The 20,207-nt window shown below is 47.4% G+C and overlaps 1 protein-coding gene across 4 annotated transcripts in view; it reads right to left on the bottom strand.

The window, feature by feature from the left end:
- Window positions 1-20,207, bottom strand: part of ZMIZ1 (zinc finger MIZ-type containing 1) — a 565,771-nt gene that overhangs the window by 173,982 nt on the left and 371,582 nt on the right. The window contains exon 1 of one of the 4 annotated variants that reach the window (XM_060241003.1): window positions 11,599-11,623. The exons of 1 other annotated variant lie outside the window; for it this stretch is intronic. The gene's annotated coding sequence lies outside the window, so the exon portion shown is untranslated. Of the gene's footprint in view, window positions 1-10,863; window positions 11,005-11,049; window positions 11,178-11,598; window positions 11,624-20,207 lie in introns of those variants that run through there. 2 more of the 4 variants (XM_060241002.1, XM_060241001.1) reach the window with 2 other exon arrangements.

Here is a 20,207-nt window from a genome sequence, read left to right on the forward strand (position 1 = left end):
ACCTTAACGGGTCTTGTAATATGTTTGTAAGAATCTGGTCCCTGAAATTAAAGCCGATTTCGTACACTGTTACATTTACTATGTGAATACCTGCAAGATATTAAGTGACCAACTGAAAAAGGAGAGGGTAAATGCAGCAAACTGGATTGGCAAACTAGTGCATCACACAATTCCAATTAATGAGAAAACTGCCTATGGAAGATACACTCAGTGGTACACCCAGGTTTCCTTTTATGCAACGTAAGGAATGGCACAATGGAAAACACAGGTTAATCTCAAAAGATCCAGTCCTACCATTATGCAGAATGAGGTGGCCCACATTTGGCAAGATTTGGGGGATGCTGACAAAGGGCAGAGAACTGACAATTTTTTAGTTAATTATTTTTGTTACTCTGCAGATGCCATTTGGACTTTCTGCCTTAGACACCAAAAGGTCTTAGGTCATGTCTGATAAAACATTCGCACTTCCCAAGATATGAATACCAGGACAACCAGCCTGTGGCAGCGATATATGTGGGACATCATTATTACATGGAGGAGAGGTCTATCAGTGGCCACTAGCCATGGTGACTAAACCTCCGCATTCAGAGAAAGTAAACCTCTGAATAGCAGTGCCAAGACTCAACATCAGGAGAAACCTTGGCCTCTATGTCTTGTTGTTGACCCTCCAGAGGAACTGGTCGGCCACTGTGTGAGACAGGAGGCTGGACTAGATGGACCCTCCCTGGTCTGACCCAGCAGGGCTCTTCTGATGTTCTTCTCAGGGGAAGGCCTCCGCCTCTCTGCCCTGTTGATGGCCCTCCAGAGGAACTGGTCGGCCACTGTGTGAGACAGGAGGCTGGACTAGATGGACCCTCCCTGGTCTGACCCAGCAGGGCTCTTCTGATGTTCTTCTCAGGGGAAGGCCTCCGCCTCTCTGCCCTGTTGATGGCCCTCCAGAGGAACTGGTCGGCCACTGTGTGAGACAGGAGGCTGGACTAGATGGACCCTCCCTGGTCTGACCCAGCAGGGCTCTTCTGATGTTCTTCTCAGGGGAAGGCCTCCGCCTCTCTGCCCTGTTGATGGCCCTCCAGAGGAACTGGTCGGCCACTGTGTGAGACAGGAGGCTGGACTAGATGGACCCTCCCTGGTCTGACCCAGCAGGGCTCTTCTGATGTTCTTCTCAGGGGAAGGCCTCCGCCTCTCTGCCCTGTTGATGGCCCTCCAGAGGAACTTACTGTCCACTGTGTGAGACAGGAGGCTGGACTAGATGAACCCTCAGTGGTCTGGTCCAGCAGGGCTCTTCTTATAAAGTAGTCCAAATATGGTTTTTCCAGGGAGCTGTTCCCTAGCTGTGCTGGATCTTATACCTAATGGCCTTGGGCCCATATTGTTGATTTCATCAGAAAAAAGGTATTTTGGAACTCTAGCTGGGTGTTCTACCCATTGCAAACACAGCACGGCAGTCCTTATGTGGGGTGGCTAGCAAAAGATATGTTTATTTATTTAGAACATTTCTATCCTGTCTTTCTACCCAAATAGCATATCCAAAGTGCAGAACAAAACATTAAAACATGTCAATCTCAATAAGCATTTAAAAATAAGTATATATAAAATAACTAAACAAAGACATATAAACACACACACAACACACCAAAAACAGAGAGGAGGGTCAATCACAGTGAAGAAGGACAAAAAGCCTTCCCATGCCTGGGGAAGAGGATTGATGGACAGATGGCTCACCCAGGTGAGGGAGCGCCAAAGGTTTGGCCCTGTGACTGAGAAGGCCATTACTCAGGTTTTAATGTTTTGTTCTGCACCTTGGAGATGCTACTTGGGTGGAAAGGCAGCACAGAAATGTTCTAAACTCAGATGGAAAAAAGAATCACATAAGACACTGAAAATGTCCTCATGCCCAAAAGTGTTTTGCCACTTCGCTCGCCTGAATCTGAGGAGGACCTCTGCAGGGGCTGCAGACGAGGTGAAAAGGGCTGCAACAACTATGAGATGTTAACACAGAGGCAGGAGTTCTGCCATCAGCTTAGCGCACTTTTACGCATTATAGTTCTTGGGTACACCAATGATGTTTTAGGAGTACACTTATGACAGGAACATCTCTTCAAAACTGACACAAAACACAAAGAAGACAGCCAAGACAGGCTGCAGTTCTCTGACTAGACTGAGGGAGTCTCTAGGTTTGCAGGATGTGTGCAGCAGCCAGAGACGGTGAGAAAGAGAAATCTTTACACACAGGGCTAGGGGTCCCAGACCTGCACGGGTGGCAGGGGATCCCCTACTCTGCCCCCTAGCATTGATCAGCTAGCCCGTGAAGGGATTTACCAGCAGCAATCTGAGGACAAGGCCTCTGTTGCCAGGAATGCAGCAACATCACTTCCGGCACACACCGGAATTGATGTCATCATGTTGCTGGCAATGTAGGGATGCTCTGGTATTTGGGTAAAACCTCTATGGCAAAAATGGCTTCTGCCATAGAGTTTTTGTCCAAATGCCAGAGTGCTCTCAGCAACATGATGATGTCATTTCTGGTGAATGGCAGATGTGACACTGCCGCATCACCAGCCACTCCACCCTCCCCTGGTTGCCAGGGGTTACCAGGCAACCCTACACGGGCAACCCTGCGCATACCTCTAACTCAGCAACTGGTGATCATCTTCCTGGGTTGGCTTCAGCCACTCACCAACGGCTGGAAAGTGTTGAACGGGGAGGGACGGTGGCTCAGTGGTAGAGCATCTGCTTGGTAAGCCGAAGGTCCCAGGTTCAATCCCTGGCATCTCCAAAAAAGGGTCCAGGCAAGTAGGTGTGAAAAACCTCAGCTGGAGACCCTGGAGAGCCGCTGCCTGTCTGAGAAGACAATACTGACTTTGATGGACCGAGGGTCTGATTCAGTATAAGGCAGCTTCATATGTTCATATGTCTCCAGGCAAGCAGGTAGGGAAAGTCATTTTGTACACTGGAAAACATGTTCTTTTTTTCAGGCACAAATGAACTACTTGGGTATGGCCGGGCAGATGATCAAGTAGCACAGGGGATGGAGGAGAGTGAAGTTATTTGCAAGGCTGATCTAACTGCTGTGCGAATCTTTAGCACATAAAGAATTCCTTTATTGCAGGGGGCCTTTCTGAAATGGTAGTGGAAAGTGTGATCAAGTAACACGAGGCTGAAAAGACATTTAGAGTTGGTTCTCCATTGCCTTCCTCTTGGTAGCAGCCCTGGACTTTTGGTGGTCTCCCATCCAAGCACTAACCAGGGCTGACCCTACTTAGCTTCTGAGATCTGAGGAGACCAGGCTAGCCTGAGCCATCCAAGTCAGAGCTCTGAAGCACAATTGCCACATTCTGCCAAATGGCTCTTTAGAACTTCCTTCCCAAGTGTTCCTCTCCAATGCAAACCAACCATCAAGGCTGTGTGAAAACTATGGGGAAATTGGACACAGGTGAGTGGGGGCTCCACCTTTGCAACCAGAATTTCCATGCTCATAATATCATTAGCCAAGTGCAGTTTCCGTTATTTCTAAGAGGAGGACAGCCAATGCAGTCATCTCTTCAGAACAGTGTCAACAAGACAGCTGGTGGTTTTGTAACACCTTTCCCCAGTCCTCCAATGGAAGCAGAGGATCTCCCATCCCCCAGATCCTGAAAAGGACAGCCTTGTCTACTTACAAGAAGTTCTTACCATGGAATTCCTGATGATTCCTAGAGCTATGCAGATGTAACAAAAGGTAACCATAGAACTAAGCAGTATTTATTTATTTATGATTTGTATCCCGCCCTTCCCACAAGTGGCTCAGGGCGGCTTCCAACAACTAGTCAAACATAAAAATTAAACTAAAATTAAATATAAACAGTTAAACATTTAAAACAATTAAAACCTTAAAAACCAGTAAACATTCCAAATATATAAAAACAGGAGTCAGGCAAGCTACATTGAGTTCTCATCTCAGCTAGGTGTAAGCTAGCCAGAAGAGGGTCGTCTTACAGGCCCTGCGGAACTGAACAAGGTCCCGCAGGGCCCTCACCTCCTCCGGCAGCTGATTCCACCATGTAGGTGCCATAACAGAGAAAACCCTTTCTCTGGTGGATTTCAAGCGGGCTTCTTTCGACCCAGGGATAGTGAGGAGATTTTGTGTTCCCGACCTCAGTACTCTCTGGGGAACATGTGGGGAGAGACGGTCCTTCAGGTAGGCAGGTCCCAGGCCATATAGGGCTTTAAAGGTAATAACCAGCACCTTGTACCAGACTCGGTATATCACTGGAAGCCAGTGCAGGGTCCGAAGACCCGGCCGAATGTGTCCCCACTTTGGGAGACCCAGTAACAGCCGGGCCGCGGCATTCTGCACCAGCTGCAATTTCCGAGTTTGGGACAGGGGCAGCCCCATGTAGAGGACATTGCAGTAGTCCAACCTCGAGGTGACCGTAGCATGGATCACTGTTGCTAGGTCGTCGCGCTCCAGGAAGGGGGCCAACTGCCTTGCCCGCCTAAGGTGAAAGAACGCGGACTTGGCAGCGGCTGCTATCTGAGCCTCCATCTTTAGAGAAGGCTCCAATAGTACCCCCAAGCTCCTGACCTTGTCCGCCGCTACCAGCGGCGCACTGTCAAAAACTGGTAGGGGGATTCCCCCTCTCGGCCCGCGGCGACCCAAGCAAAGGACCTCTGTCTTCGCAGGATTTAGCCTCAGTCCACTAAGACCAACTAAGTTTTATTCAGAATGCAAGTCTTAAAAGGTGCACTTGTCTACTGTTTTTGCTTCACTGCTTCAGACCAACACGGCTGCCTACTGAGATCTATCTAAAACGTAACCATAGGTACTGCTGGAAACTCTTTGGGAAGAACTTCCTGCGTGTCGAGTAACTAAACCCTGTGAATCATCCCTTATAAAAATAACAATGAAATCTGAGGGGTCCTTGGACACGTCATAATCAGATGAATGAAATAATCCTCGTAATCCTCATAACATCTATCAAAAGGAATGCTGTGGCAATGTGGGGATGGATAGTTCCAGAAGCACTTTCAGAAGTGCTCATAATATACATGGAGATATGAAGCTGGTGTCCGCTGAGTCAGGCCCTGGCTGCTGAAGGTCACGACTGCCAGTGGCTCTCTGGGGGTCTCAGGCGGAGGGAGGCCTCACATGTCACCTGTTCCCTGACACTTCTACCTGGAGCCGTCGAGGGCCTGCTGCATGCATGCGTGTGTGTGTTGGGGAGGGGGTTCAATAACACCTGACAGTTAGCACGTGTGCCCCAGGCTCAGCCAGCCAGGGCCCAGGCACATCTGTCCTGACATTGAGAACTCTGGCAAGCACTGTGTGTGTGTGTGTGGGGGGGGGGGAGACTCATAGCGCATTTGTCATCAGGCCACACAAAGATGTGGTAGGCCCACAAGAGCCTTTGCTGAGTACAATCCTCCCCGGCCGGCACACACGCCCCTCACACCAATGGGCTTTGTCAGTGATGGGGATGGGGGTGGAAATTTCCCCCCAAAGCTATGTTTTCCCTGTCAAAAATATTCCTCCCCGCAGATGTAAATACAGCCTGTTCATCCATAATTGGTCAGGGCTGCTGCACTGCAACTCAATCATATTAGATGGGCTCGATGTGGGATATGATGCACTGAGAGGCCCCGGTGCATGCACAGAGTACATTTGCTTTCTTATAGTTTGAGAGGGCTAGTCTGCAGCACCAGATTCGAATCCTGTAGCACCTTAGAGGCCAACGAGAGGCTTTTCAAGAGATCTGAATCTAGCTGTTTTCTTACGCAAACATTACTTAATTTTTGCTATTTCTAATTTTTTAAATTTAAATTTGAATTCCATTCTTTTTTCCTGGGACAATTTTGTTCGTTGTCACTCTGCTTCACGCTAGCAATTTAAAGACCTGTTATGCGGACGGTCCTTGGAAAAAGGCTGTATTCACAGTGCTCAGAGCAGCTGGCGGATTGTCCAGTCCAACCCCCACCTTGTACAGCAAAAACCTTCCATACACCAACCCATGCATGTTCACACCACACAAAAACCTCCTTTTCAGATTATTATTTACTCTATTCAGATCCAGCTTTCCTTTTTCTTTTTGGAGAAAAAAAAATCAAGGGGGTTAACAAAAGAAGTATGAAATTGCACGCGGATGAAAACAGCCATCTGGCTGTCTCCTGGAAAGCATTCTGCTGATGTCAGAGAGAGGCTGGTGGGGGTGGGGGGAAGCTGGGCCAGGCAGACCAGTGGAAAGACCCTTCCTCTCCTGCTGGGATGCAGGGAAAATGGGCCACTAACATTGTCTGGTTGCTACATGCTGCGTCGTGAGGTGGTAGAAGGTGGAGGTGGTTGAAGCATCGCTTCAGACCGGGGAGGGGTGGGGGATGTATATTCCATTTTGAATGAACCTATTCCTTACAAAAACAAAAGCACTCCCCAAAATGAGACAGTTAGCATAGCCGGGAGAATGTGCAGGTTTTCTACTTGCAGGGAATTTTTGTAACGCAGGAGAGCCTCTAAAGAGAAGTTATACCTGCAGCCACCTCATTCTCTTGCATGCATAAATCAAGCCTACGGTAGGATTGCCCGGTAGCCCCTGGCAATCAGTGGGGGGCAGAGGGGATATCATCAGCGGGAGGGAGGCTTAGCCTGCTGTCAGCGGTGATGTGGCAACGTCACTTTTGGCATGCGCCAGAATTGGCATTATCACATTGCCAGCACCACACAGATGTCATGGTATCGCCATCCACAGTGGCCTAGACTTCCCTCTGCCAGCTGATTGGGCTGAGGAGGTGGAGGGCAGCATTACCAGCTCCAGCTTGAGAATCATAATTAATAATTACCGCACGGCATTTTGTGTAAAATGGTCAGGAGAGCCTAAGAGGCAGTCCAAGCTCTGTTAGCATTATGCACCATGAGTGTGAGCTGGACTTGTCCTTAAGGCAAGAGATGGTCTGTCATCACCTGTTGCCGCATCACACCCCTGGTATAAAAATTCTAGCCAAGGCTGCCCCTGCTTGTCTTCTGAGATCAGCCAAGATCCGGCTAGCCTAGTTATAATTCCTGGAGATTCAGGGGTAGAGCCCAGGCAATGTGGAGCTGGAGAGGGGAGGGGAGGGAAGGGAACTTGGGGGGTGGGATGTGATGCTACCGAGCCTGCCTGCTGAAGCTGCCATTTCCTCCTGGAGAGATGGGCCTTGCAGTTTGGATCTCACTTGTAATTCTGTGGGCCCCACCAGAACTTTGGCTGTCCTTCCTAAGAGAGGGGCAGTCAGGCGATGGGTTCTATCTGCAGACATGGCCAGTCACTAATGGATCCCAGGGAGGGGGGAGACTGTCCCACATCACCTCAGTATAGGGCTGCCAACCCCCAGGTGCTGGCTAGAGATCTCCTGCAATCAATCTCAAAGGGACAGAGATCAGTTAGCCCAGAGAAAAGAAGGTGAACTCTACGGAAGCCCCTCCCCTCCCCCAACCCTGCCCTTCTCAGGTTCCATCTCCAAAATCTCCAGGTATTGCCCAACCTGGAGCTGGAAGTTACCACACCCTGCAAACAGCAGGCCCAGATAAGTTAGTTCTTGCATGGAAGTGTTTGCAGGATTCAAGGAAAACAGATGTTGCAAGAAAGCGAGGGCAGTGACATCCCAAAAGGAAAGGCAAAAATGGTGAGAGCAAAATACCATCCCCCCCGCCCCTCCGCAGGCAGGACACAGGCTAAAAATTCTTTCCTCAACCACCATGTGGTGGCTGATCAGACCGAAAAGCAAAGCCATGGTCTCTCTTCCCCCATCCTGTCAGAACAGAAGGTAGGGGAGGGGATGCATTAGAAAAACACAGAGCTAAAAGTCTTTCTTGCACACAGCAAGGATTCTAACTCCTGGAATGGGGATAATCCCTATTAATGTATCATCTGAAGTTCCCCGAAAGCCAATTTTGGATAAGATTCTCAGCCAAAAAACATTCAGCGCAACAGGTTTTGCATCAGGGCCCTGCCTGGCTTCAGTTCAACTATGGATCGGATACTCCTATTTGCCTGCCCCCACCCCACAACTATGGAACAGTGTCACAGAATCATAGAGTTGGAAGGGACCCTGCACAATGCAGGAAACTCACAAATACCACCCCCTAAATTCACAGGATCTTCATTGCTGATAGATGGCCATCTAGCCTCTGTTTAAAAATCTCCAAGGAAGGAGAGCCCACCACCTCCCAAGGAGGAAGCCTGTTCCACTGAGGAATCGCTCTAATGGTCAGGAAGTTCTTCCTAATGTTGAGCTGGAAACTCTTTTGATTGAATTTCAATCCATTGGTTTTGGTCCTACCTTCTGGGGCCACAGAAAACAATTCCACCCCATCCTCTATATGACAGCCCTTCAGGTACTTGAAGATGGTGATCATATCACCTCTCAGCCGCCTCCTCTCCTGGCTAAACATCCCCAGCTCCTTCAGCCTTTCTTCATAGGACTTGGTTTCCAGACCCCTCACAATTTTCATTGCCCTCCTCTGGACCTGTTTCAGGTTGTCTATATTCTTCTTAAAACGTGGTGCCCAAAACTGAACACAAGACTCCAGGTGAGGTCTTTCCAGAGCAGAGTAAAGGCAAACCACCACTTCATGTGATCTGGACAGTATACTTCTGTTGATACAGCCCAAAATTGCATTTGCCTTTTTAGCCACCACATTTATTTATTATTTATTACTTTAAATTTCTATCCCGCCCTCTCTGCAAGCGGACTCAGGGCACACCACATCACACTGTTGACTCATGTGCAGCGTATGATCCACTAAGACTCTGAGATCTTTTTCGCACATACTACTGCTAAGACAAGTCTCCCTCATCCTATAACAATACATGGGATTTTTTCCTACCTAAATGCAGAACTTTACATTTATCCCTGTTAAAATTAATTTTATTTGTTTCAGCCCAGTTTTCCAGCCTGTCAAGGTCATCCTGTATCCTGCTTCTGACTTCTACTGTACTTGCAAGTTGCAACCCCTCTCAATTTAGTATCATCGGCAAATTTAATAAGCATTCCCTCTATTCCTTCATCCAAATCATTGATAAAGATGTTGAACAAAACAGGTCCCAGGACAGATCCCTGAGGCACTCCACTTGTCACTCCTCTCCAGGAGGATGAGGAACCATTCACAAGCACTCTTTGGGTGTGATCTGTCAACCAGTTACAGATCCACCTAACAGTAACAGGATCCAAACCACATTTTACCAACTTGTCAACAAGGATAGTATGTGGAACCTTATCAAAAGCCTTACTGAAATCAAGATAAATGATGTCTACAGCATTCCCCTGACGCAGTAAGGTAGTCACTTTCTCAAAAAAAAAAAAAAAGAGAGATCAGGTTAGTCTGACATGACTTGTTCTTCAGAAAACCATGCTGGCTCTTAGTAATCACATCCATTCTTTCTAAATGTTCCAGGACTGACTGACTGATGATTTGTTCTAAAACTGTTCCAGGTATAGACGTCAAGCTGATGGATTGGTAGTCAGCCAGGAAGGAATAAGAGGCCAAAGGCCGCAGGAGCTCCCCAATCGAGGCTCCTCCTTCCAGGCCACACCTCCTGTGCTTGGGAAAGCAATTGATGGGATGGACAGTGGAAGAGCTAAAATTCCCCCTCCATGAACTACGCTAAGTCACTCAGGGTCATCCCCCCACAAATGGACAGGGAATAGGGTTGACAGTCTCCAGATAAGGCCTGGAGATGTCCCAGAATTACAACTAGTCTCCAGACTACAGAGATCAGTTCCCCTGGAGACAATGGCTGCTTTGGGAGGGTGCTCTGTGGCGCTGTGCCCTTCCTTCTCCAAACTCTGTCCTCTCCAGGCTCCACCCTTAAATCTTCTGGAATTCCCCAGCCCAGAGTTGGCAACCCTGGCAGGGCATCCCTAACCATCTTTTTGCAGCCATTGATTCTACTTGCTCAACCGCAACCAAAACGCCTGAATGGCCATTTCTGGATTCTTTTTAACAACTGATTTTAAACTCATGTTTCAATATATTCAGTTTTAAGCAAATGAACAAACAAAAACAAAAAAATGCAAGACAACTAGTAGGACCTGACTAGAATTCCACTGCATCTTGACTTGGGTTTACCAAATGCATGTACTAAAAGTCGTTCACACAATCACAAGGAAGAGCACGAAACTTTAAGGGGGGAAAATCCACTCTAGATTGACATGGTGGATATTTCATGCCACCACCACCAACCAAAATCCTTTAATGAATGCGTTCCAGGGCCTGTTCTTCATGCAAGGGAGGTGAAAGAGAGATTCCTTTAAGCGAGGGATTTATTTCTGAAATAATGCAAGTGTAAAATCATCAAGGCACAATTACAACTGCTAACGCTCTTAACAGCTTTGGGAGATCTCGAAATTTTGGGCAATGCAGGCATGCCAGCAATTCAGGGAAGGCCATTGTCACTTTACACACACCAACCGTTCACCATGGTTACTGGTCAACTAAATAGGTAAGTCAACGAAGAAAGAATAAAAGAAGTATAAACATTGGGTCAAATCCTTGGGGGCTATTGAGGATAAGATTTCTCCCCTTATCACAAAAACTATCCTAAAGCCAGAATAGCCTTATACACATGCATACCAAAAGTCAGAATGCCTTAACACACCAAAAAAAAAAAAGGGCAACACAGTCAAGTGCAAACTACGCATAATCCTGCCCCAGCATGATGGTCTTTCATCCCCATGCACTGCCTTTGCCAGTTGACAACACACTGCTACCCACAATGCTCTCCCTCTCACGCACGCGCATGCACACACTGCCAAGCACCCGTGAGCACACACACACACACAGAGGAGGGCTGGCGCAAAGACACACACACCCTGACCCCCCCCCCCCCTTCCCCTGCAAGGAAGCCAACTTACCCACAAGTTATGTTTCATTCACAACTAGCCAGTCCTCTGTTCTCCCCCTCCCCAACCTCAGCCAGGGAGGGTGGGCTCTCTCTCCTCTCTTCTGGGGCGGGGAGGGAATAAAGGCCCCATGGATCTAAAAACACTGCGAGGCAGAACCCGTGGAGTGCAGAACAAAGAAAAAAAAACTGGGGCTACCTTAATCTCTGCACAAGGCAGCCAGGAGCTATTTTCAAGCTGGTTCTCTCTCCTCCCTCTGAGGGCATCCTGCTCTCTCTCTCTCTCTGTTTCTCTCTCTCTCTCTTTTCCTTTGCCTGTCCGGCTGCTGCACAACACACATCAATTATTCATTGCTTGTCTCCCCGTTTCCAGGCAAAACCAATCACAGATGGAGCCTCTGCTAATGGGCTCCCGCCGTACACGCCAACAGGCTATTTGTGCTCCCAGCGACAGCCCTCCAGAGACAATAAAAAAAGAGAGAGGGGAAAAGAGAGAGAGAGAGAGAGAGAGAATCAGCTTCAGAACTTCACACTGTAGATCTGGAATGAGCCAGAGAAGGGGCACACACTGGCACTGGCATGACATGGGGTGGGGGGGTGGGCAGAGCATGTGGGTATGCGCTTGTGTGGCTGGCGGCACCATCATTATGAAAGGTGGCGCCTTTAACCCTCCCCTGCTAAATAAGAGACTGGGGGGGGGGGGGGATAAGGTGGGAGGGAAGAACGAAACACTAAGGAAAATGCTCACCTCGGCTTGCACATTCACAGGGATGATTGGTTTTCCTTGTGCTGTCTCTAGTGGGTACATCCCTTCGGCTCTCCCATCATATCCATCTATCACTTACGTGAGCACGCACACACTCAGATACACACACACACACACACACACAAGCAGAGACAGCCACTTTGCCAGAAGGAAGAGAAAAAAGAGGAGGGGGGGAAGGTTAGAGAGAAAATACAGGCTTCTCGCATTTCAAACTTGCAAGGAGGCATGGGGAACTGGGAATATCAGGACAAAGGCTTGTGTTTCTGGGGCGCAGCCAAAAAGCTAAAACCAACCCCCCCCCCCCCTCTCCACCATCATCAATGAATCAGAAGCAACACTTGTTTGAGTATGTCTAACAAACCTTTACGGTTGCCTGACTGGAACAAAAAAAAAAAAGGGGGGGGGAGGCTTTTCTGGGAGAGAAAGCCACCCAGGGGGTCTCCCTCCTGTCCTGGTGTGGAAATAGTGTTGACTGCATCCATGGCTAATTAAGAGTCCAGAAAGAAAGACGCTTCTGCTTTTTAGGTGGTATCAATGACATTGATGGCTTCCTGTGCAAGCCGCCCCTCCAAAAAAGGAACAGACCCCACCTGTACCAGAATACAACATACGTGGACAAAATTTTGGCATGAATTGCTGTCTGGGAGACCAAACAAAAAGAAAAGCCCCCTCTTCTTCCCATGTCATTGATCACCATGGCAGAATATGTCAGGCTGGGTGGACCTGGGGCTGAGGTTTAATTTGGCTGCCTCTGTCATGCCAGGCAGGGAACCCTAATGGGGATATGCCCATTTTTTCCTTTTTTTGCAAACTTTCACGTAGTCGAGGCTGAGTTCAAAAACCCCCAAACAAGTAAATACAACGGGAAGCAATTGCCACCTAATTATTTGTTGCTCATTCACATGTGTTTGGGAAAGTATGGCAGAAAAGGGCAAAACATGCGTAACTAGATTGCAGAAAAACACTGTTGCTTCTATAGCTAAATTCCAGATAATTGTGCCTTTCCTGGACCTACATCCTCTCCACGTTCTTACGCTAGCGGATTGTAATGTGGAAACTAGACAAAGACAGCAGAACTTTTAGGAATACACACCAAGTTGTGTGTATGTTGTTGTTCTGGGGGAGGGAAGGAAAGGCACAGAATATGGGACTAGGCACTGAATTCAGCTTCCTGAGATTCTGTTACACAAAGGGCCACCTGTCTAATCCCCAAGGCAGCAAAGATAACATTTGGTAGTGTGGACAAAGTCTGCTGAGCAGTCAGAGGGGCAGAGAAGAGCTCATAGTGCTGGAAGGGCAAAGTTCCTTGTCCCTCTACCTGACTAGCCACCCATGAAGAGAGCTTTCCTAAGGAGAGTCACGCCCTCTTAAGCCCACTGAGGTTAATGGGCTTGGAAAGACGTAACTGCTGAGGATGGCACTGGTGAAAAGTGTCCTCAAGTTGCAAAGGAGTTATAACAACCTCATAAGATTCTGAAGGCAAGAGACGTTCAGGGATGGTTTGCCTCTGCCTGCCTCTGCATAGCAACCCTGGGCTCCCACGGTGGCCTCCCCTCCGAGTACCCGCCAGGGCCAACCTTGCTTGATGAGATCTGCCTGGCCTGGGCCATTATATAAGAAAAGATGAAGGCAGTCCCCTGCGCAAGCACCAGTCGCTTCCGACTCTGGGGTGACGTCACATCACGTTTTCATGGCAGACTTTTTACAGGGTGGTTTGCCATTGCCTTCCCCAGTCATCTCCACTTTCCCCCCTGCAAGCTGGGGACTCATTTGACTGACCTCGGAAGGATGGAAGGCTGAGTCAACCTGGAGCCAACCACCTGAACCCAGCTTCTGCTGGGATCAAACTCAGGTCGTGAGCAGAGCTTAGGACTGCAGCTTGACCACTCTGCGCCACGGGGCTGCTGGTCATTCTATACAGCAGCACAAAGTGTAGACCATAGTGTGGAAAATAAATAATGCAAATCCATTTGATTTGCATAATATTTAAAAAGCGAGAGCGTTGTTTTTTTTTTTCAAGTGCAGAATTTGGACAGCCTGAATACAGAATTCTGTGACACAGCTAGACAGATCCCTAACAGCTTTTGAAAATACTATTCATAAGAACATAAGAGAAGCCATGTTGGATCAGGCCAACGGCCCATCCAGTCCAACACTCTGTGTCACACAGTGGCAAAAAAATTTATATACACACACACACTGATGGACCTGTGCTCCATATTTTTATCTAAACCCCTCTTGAAGGTGGCTATACTTGTGGCCGCCACCACCTCCTGTGGCAGTGAATTCCACATGTTAATCACCCTTTGGGTGAAGAAGTACTTCCTTTTATCCGTTTTAACCTGTCTGCTCAGCAATTTCATCGAATGCCCACGAGTTCTTGTATTGTGAGAAAGGGAGAAAAGTACTTCTTTCTCTACTTTCTCCATCCCATGCATTATCTTGTAAACCTCTATCATGTCACCCCACAGTCGACGTTTCTCCAAGCTAAAGAGCCCCAAGCGTTTCAACCTTTCTTCATAGGGAAAGTGCTCCAGCCCTTTAATCATTCTAGTTGCCCTTCTCTGGACTTTCTCCAGAGAAAGGTAATCCGACAGAGACTTTCTTTCTCTTTCTGGTCGCCGCACCTCAAAAAGGATATTATCCAATGCTATAATATCCTTTTTGAGGTGCGGCGACCAGAACTGCACACAGTACTCCAAATTCATAAGGACTACCAACAGCAAAAAGGGGTGGTATCTATTATTTATAAAATCTTAAAATTTTAAGAACTGGCAACAAGCTTCTTCCCAACAAAGTGCTTGGAGGAAGGATTGCCTGAGGGATATCTCAGAAGAACAATGGGCCACTATATGGACAGGTACTCACAAGGCTTGTTCCAGTCTCGGAGCCCTTTTCCCCCGGCGCTTCTTCTTCTTTTTTGTTTATTTTAAGCATAACATTACTAGAATCATAAAATCACAGAGTTGGAAGGGACCTCCAGGGTCATCTAGTCCAACCCCCTGCACAATGCAGGAAACCCACAAATACCTACCCCAAATTCGCAGGATCTTCATTGCTACTGTAACCAATCAATACAGAGTAAAAGAATTACAACAGTTAAACAAAGCATAATTAACAACTGTGCCATCTAGGGGTCATATACTTATTTATAAATACATATAGATTAATATAAGTATTAAATTTCTCCTTTCTAATCAATAAAACATACAATTTTTTTGTATTTTTCATGTACTTTACAATATTCTTTATTAGAGTTTTCTATATATTCGAAAAAAGAAAATAAACGCTCTCTAAAAGTATTTTTGCATAGTGGAACTTCTTGTTGGATGATCTGAAAAGCTAATTTATCAATCACTAGTACATCCCAAATTTTCAGGAGCCATTGTGACTGAGTAGGTTTAGAAGGGTTTTTCCATTTTGAAGCTATCAATAATTTGGGGGCCAATATGAGTAAACAAGCCAGATCCCTTTTTTCCTGAGCAAACTTAAAATTAGAACAGTCATTTAGTAGATCAAACTCTGGTTTTTTTTGGAATACTAACTTTAAGTATATCATCGATAACAGATAACACATCGTCTCAAAACTGTCGGATTACCGGGCAACTCCACCAGCAATGGTAAAAAGAAGCAATTAGCTGACATTCCTTCCAACAAAGAGGATCTGATTTGTGTTTAAGATGGAATAGTCTAAGAGGCATAAGGTACCATCTAGCCCATAACTTAAATTGTAATATCCTCAAATTATTGGCTGGGGTTTGAAAAAGAGTACCTGTCCATATATTGGCCCATTGTTCTTCTGAGAGACCCCTCAGGCAATCCTCCCTCCAACACTTTCTTGGGAAGAAGCTTGTTGCCAGTTCTTAAAATTTAAGATTTTATAAATAATAGATACCACCCCTTTTTGCTGTTGGTAGTCCTTATGAATAATATTTCCAAAAGCTGTTAGGGGTCTGTCTAGCTGTGTGTTCAAAGAGTTGCTATGTAGAAGATGGTATAGTTGTTGCAACTGCGTCCATTGGACTTGTGTGTAAAGTTTTTGGGAAAGGGTTTTTTTGGAACATAGTTGACCTTTATCACATATGTCAGAAAATCGAAACATATTTTTCTTTCACCAGTTTGCGTAGTCTGACTCACTTCTGCCTGCAGGGAACCAGGACTGTCCCCAAAAAATGCCACTGGGGAAACCCCCGGCCCTTCTGCCCGATTTCGCACAAGGCTGCGACTTGCCCCGCCTCTTTCCCATGGCAAGCAGAAACCAGTTTTCAGAGGATCTTGCTTGCCGCAGGAAAGGTGGGGCAAGTCACAGCCCTGCGGCAACTTGTGTGAAATTGGACAGAAGCACTGGGGGGGGGGGGGCTCAGAGACCAGAACAAGCCTAGTGAGAAATTTGTCTGCGTGTCTGTGCACTCATTTAAAGCATACAATGTGCATCGTTTTGATCATAAGCCATTTAATATACCACACAGTATTTTTTTTGTTTATTATTTATTTACTTCTTTTATACCCTGCTTTTCTTCCCAGTGGACACCTTCAATGGCTTGTCATTCTCCTCTCTTCTGTTTCATTCTCACAAAAAACCAGTGAGAGAGGTTTGGCTGTAAGTATGTGACTGGCCCAAGGTTACTCAGCAAGCTTCCATGGAAAAGTGCAAGATTTGAACCTGGATCTCCCAGATCCTAATCCAACACTCTAACCACTGCACCCCACTGGGTCTTTATATCCTGCCTTTCTCCCTAAAGGATAATCACCTCCTAGAAGTCATTCTAATGCAACTGCTAGAAGAAACACATTTATTATATACCCAGGGATATGGAGCTTAATTTCAGGACTGGCCTTACTGACAGATGATTCCAGGCCAGCTGAGTTCTGCAGAGGAAATACCCACGGCCTCTGATTCACAGGCACAAAACAGCAAGTAGAAAAGCCCTGACCTGGATAGCTCAGAAAAGCCTAATCTTGTCAGATCTTGGAAACTAAGCAGGGTTGACTCTGGCAAGTACTTGGATGGGAGACCTCCTTGAAATACCAGAGGTGGGAGGCGGGGGCAGGCTTTATTCAGCTGCCTCCCTTAATATCCATCAAGTCCCCAGTAGTAGGGGTCAGTCACCAGAGGTCCCCATGACTTCCAGGTCCCCCATGACTTCCAGACACATGCACACACGCACGCACACGTGCACATATAAGAATACAAAAAAGGGAGAAGGATGAGAGACCAGGAAGGGCACAAGAGTCAATCAACGCATGCCCAGTCTGACCTTTAGGTCGCTGTTCGTACAATATGTGCCAATAACCTACTAAAAATATTTAGATTGTTAAATTTACCCCAGAGGTACTGTCTTGGGATAGCTTTAAGATTAATGAATGCAACATACAGCTGCCTAGATAGTCCAATCACGTGTTGATAAATAATTTGTAGTAAAAAGCAGTGGTCTAAAGTTGAATGTTCTGACCTAAATCCGATTTGTTTTGGAATCAATGAAGTGTTTTCAGACGCCCACTCCCGCAGAATCCTACAGCGTTCCCCCGATGTGATGACGTCAGTTCTGGGTGCCTGATAGAAATGACACTGCACTGTTGGAGTGACAATGCCCCCCCGATCCACCCCCCCCCCATTTCCCCTTTCCTGCTCTTCTGGATAGCAGTGGGGGAACCAAGGCTTCTGGGCTGGCGGCCTACTGCCAGAGTGGGAGAGCTGGCAGGCCTAGTGGGAAGACCGGCTGTCAGACCACACTGCCTTTTTCATGGGGGCCACCAGCCCCAGCACCTCCATCGTTAATACGTGGGGTTGCCAGGCAGTGTTTGGCAACCCAGGAGAGGATGGGGGTGGGGCATCATCCTTGGGGGGCGGGGAATGAGTCCTTCTCTACTCACAGGGCTTTCTGGCCAAAGAGTTTATAGAGCTACCCTTTCACTTCTGGGTAGCTCTAGGTACCCCAGGAACACTATGGTCAGAACTTCCTGTGAACAGATGAAGCCTTATTAATTTTTTTCAAAAAAAAGTTCTCCTCAGGGTGATCACCCCCCTGGCCCCAGTTGCCACCTGCCGATCAGGTGAGCCTAGGCTGGCAAGGGCCTCGGTTGCCTGGAGGCAGTTTTGCCAGACCCCTGCTCTGGGTGGGTGTTTCTCACTTTTTGGGGCTCCAATTCACTGCTGGCCGGTGGGGGAAGCCCCATCCCCAAACAGCCCCGCCCGCATCAATGTTACCTGCTCTGAGCTTGTTTGCAGGAAGTGCGTGATATGAATAAAAATAAATAAATAACGCTGTCAGTGCAATGATGTTGCGCCAAAGTGAAGCCATCACGCTGGGCACGTTGCACGGCGACACTCTAGCATTTTGGTCATATGCCCCTCCCCCCCACCCCCCCGCTCCTGGAAGGCTCCCTCCCACCCCCTGGCAGCAGGGTCAGTAGACCAGGCAGCCCTACCTGGAGGGATCCTGCCATAAACAGACAAAAGGGGAACCCCACTAATATGAGGTAGTTTACTTTGTAGGGCTGTTTATCAGAATCACAGAAATTCTTTGCACACTTAGGAAAAAACATGCAATGCCTTTTCCTTTGAGTAGCACATTCAGAATGGAAGCTGGGGCTTTTGGGATATTTTTTTTCTACCAGGCACATTTGGGCTATTTTAAAATTCATTGTCTTGCAGATCCTGTGAATTGAGGGGAGATATCTGTGAATCTCCTGCATTGTGCAGGGGGTTGGACTCGATGACAAGACAAAAACGATTTTCAGTCCACTGACCTCCATTTTCTTCTCTGCTTATTTACAAGTTTTTAAAAGTAAACTTCTTAAAAGTTTGTTTTGGCCTTTAAAACTGATGATTAAAGGGGGTGTTCAGATTAAAAGGAGTAGTGTCTTCTGTATGGAACTAATAATGATACACTATATAAACAGGAAGCCATGACTCTTTCCCCCTTCTCTGAGGGAAAAGTGGCCGTTTAAGTTGTGGCCAGACAAAAACCAGCTTTTTCCTGACACGACATCCTGTGGTAAAAGCCGCTTCCTTTCCAAGCACAACCTTCATAAACCTTACAGAGCCTTCCTACTGAGAAATTTGCTGGGGTTTTATCTGGCTGACTTCAATTTAAGAATAAGTGGAAAATGTCACAAAAAGATAATTTGCCAACACTTCTTTTTGCAAGTAGTTATTGTACAATGCATAATGTGAACATTTATGGCAAAAGAAAACAACATCCATGGCATGACCCTGTAGATGGATGACATTTTGGGCTATCACTTTTTTATCCCAGAAGATGCACAACAAAACTCTCTCACACAACTTCTACACATTAGGATGTGCAGCTGCAGTTTGGTGTAGTGGTTAAGTGTTCAGACTCTTATCTGGGAGAACCAGGTTTGATTCCCCACTCCTCCACCTGCACCTGCTGGAATGGCCATGGGTCAGCTGTAGCTCTGGCAGAGGTTGTCCTTGAAAAGGCAGCTGCTGTGAGAGCCCTCTCAGCCCCACCCACCTCACCGGGTGTCTGTTGTGGGGGGAGAAGACATAGGAGATTGTGAGCCACTCTGAGTCTCTGATTCAGGGAGAAGGGCAGGGTATAAATCTGCAATTCTTCTTCTACGTTGCAAACTGGAGTGTGAGGCTGACCACTGGATACTTTGGCCTGGATTAGAATACTGCCCCAGACAGGTAAGTTCAGCATCCTTCCCCCCAACACTGGCATCCAGTCTTTTATGATTCTGTTAGATCAGAGTCCCCCTGCTGAATGGCCAGTGGAGACTCAATTGGCTAGGCAGATTTTTAAACTGTTCGTTGGCAGCAGTTGCATCCCAACACAAGGATCTTCATGGTGTGACTGAAAGAAAGCTGCACCAACCATTTTGTGGCTGGCTCCACCTCCTGCCGCAGTCATTTCGCGGCTGTACCCACCAGATTTTTGAAAAAAATGTAGCTATGCCCTGAGCCTCTTCTCTAACCAGATGCAAAATCTCTTAAATTAATACATGGATCGAGAGCATTTTGCCATCAGAATTCCGACGAGAAGAGGCTCAGGCATAGCTAATAGAAAAACCGAGGCCTTTTTTTTATTATTATCGGAGAGGGAACACACAGGAATGCAGTTCCGGCTGGCTTGGCAACAGGGGGTGTGGTGTAATATGCAAGTGAGTTCCTGCTGGGCCTTTTCTACAAAAAAGCCCTGTGTGAAACAATGGTGCCATCAATGCTGCTGTCCCCCTCCCCGGGCGCTTGGCAGCTCTAGAGGGATGGTCTCCTCCGCTGCTAGGACCACAGCTGCACACTGGCTTACTGTTTCGAGCCCCACCCCAGCCCCGCTCTGCCCTGCTCGACAGTTTGGGAATCACTGTGCTGAATTTACCTACAGGGAAATCACAGAACCAACATTTTAAAGGGTTACATGATGCTGGATTGCCATGACCACCAAACCCCTTGCACATTCAGACACCCTCCTACTGGGTCTCTCTCTCTCTCTCTCTCGGCTTGGCTTCGCGAACGAAGATTTAAGAAGGGTGCAGTAGTCCACGTCTGCTGCAGGCTCGCTGGTGGCTGACAAGACCAATGCGGGACAGGCAGGTCCGGCCACAGCGGCTGCAGGGAAAACTCT

This window comes from Heteronotia binoei, chromosome 6, assembly GCF_032191835.1.
Source record: "Heteronotia binoei isolate CCM8104 ecotype False Entrance Well chromosome 6, APGP_CSIRO_Hbin_v1, whole genome shotgun sequence".
Lineage (NCBI taxonomy): Eukaryota > Metazoa > Chordata > Lepidosauria > Squamata > Gekkonidae > Heteronotia > Heteronotia binoei.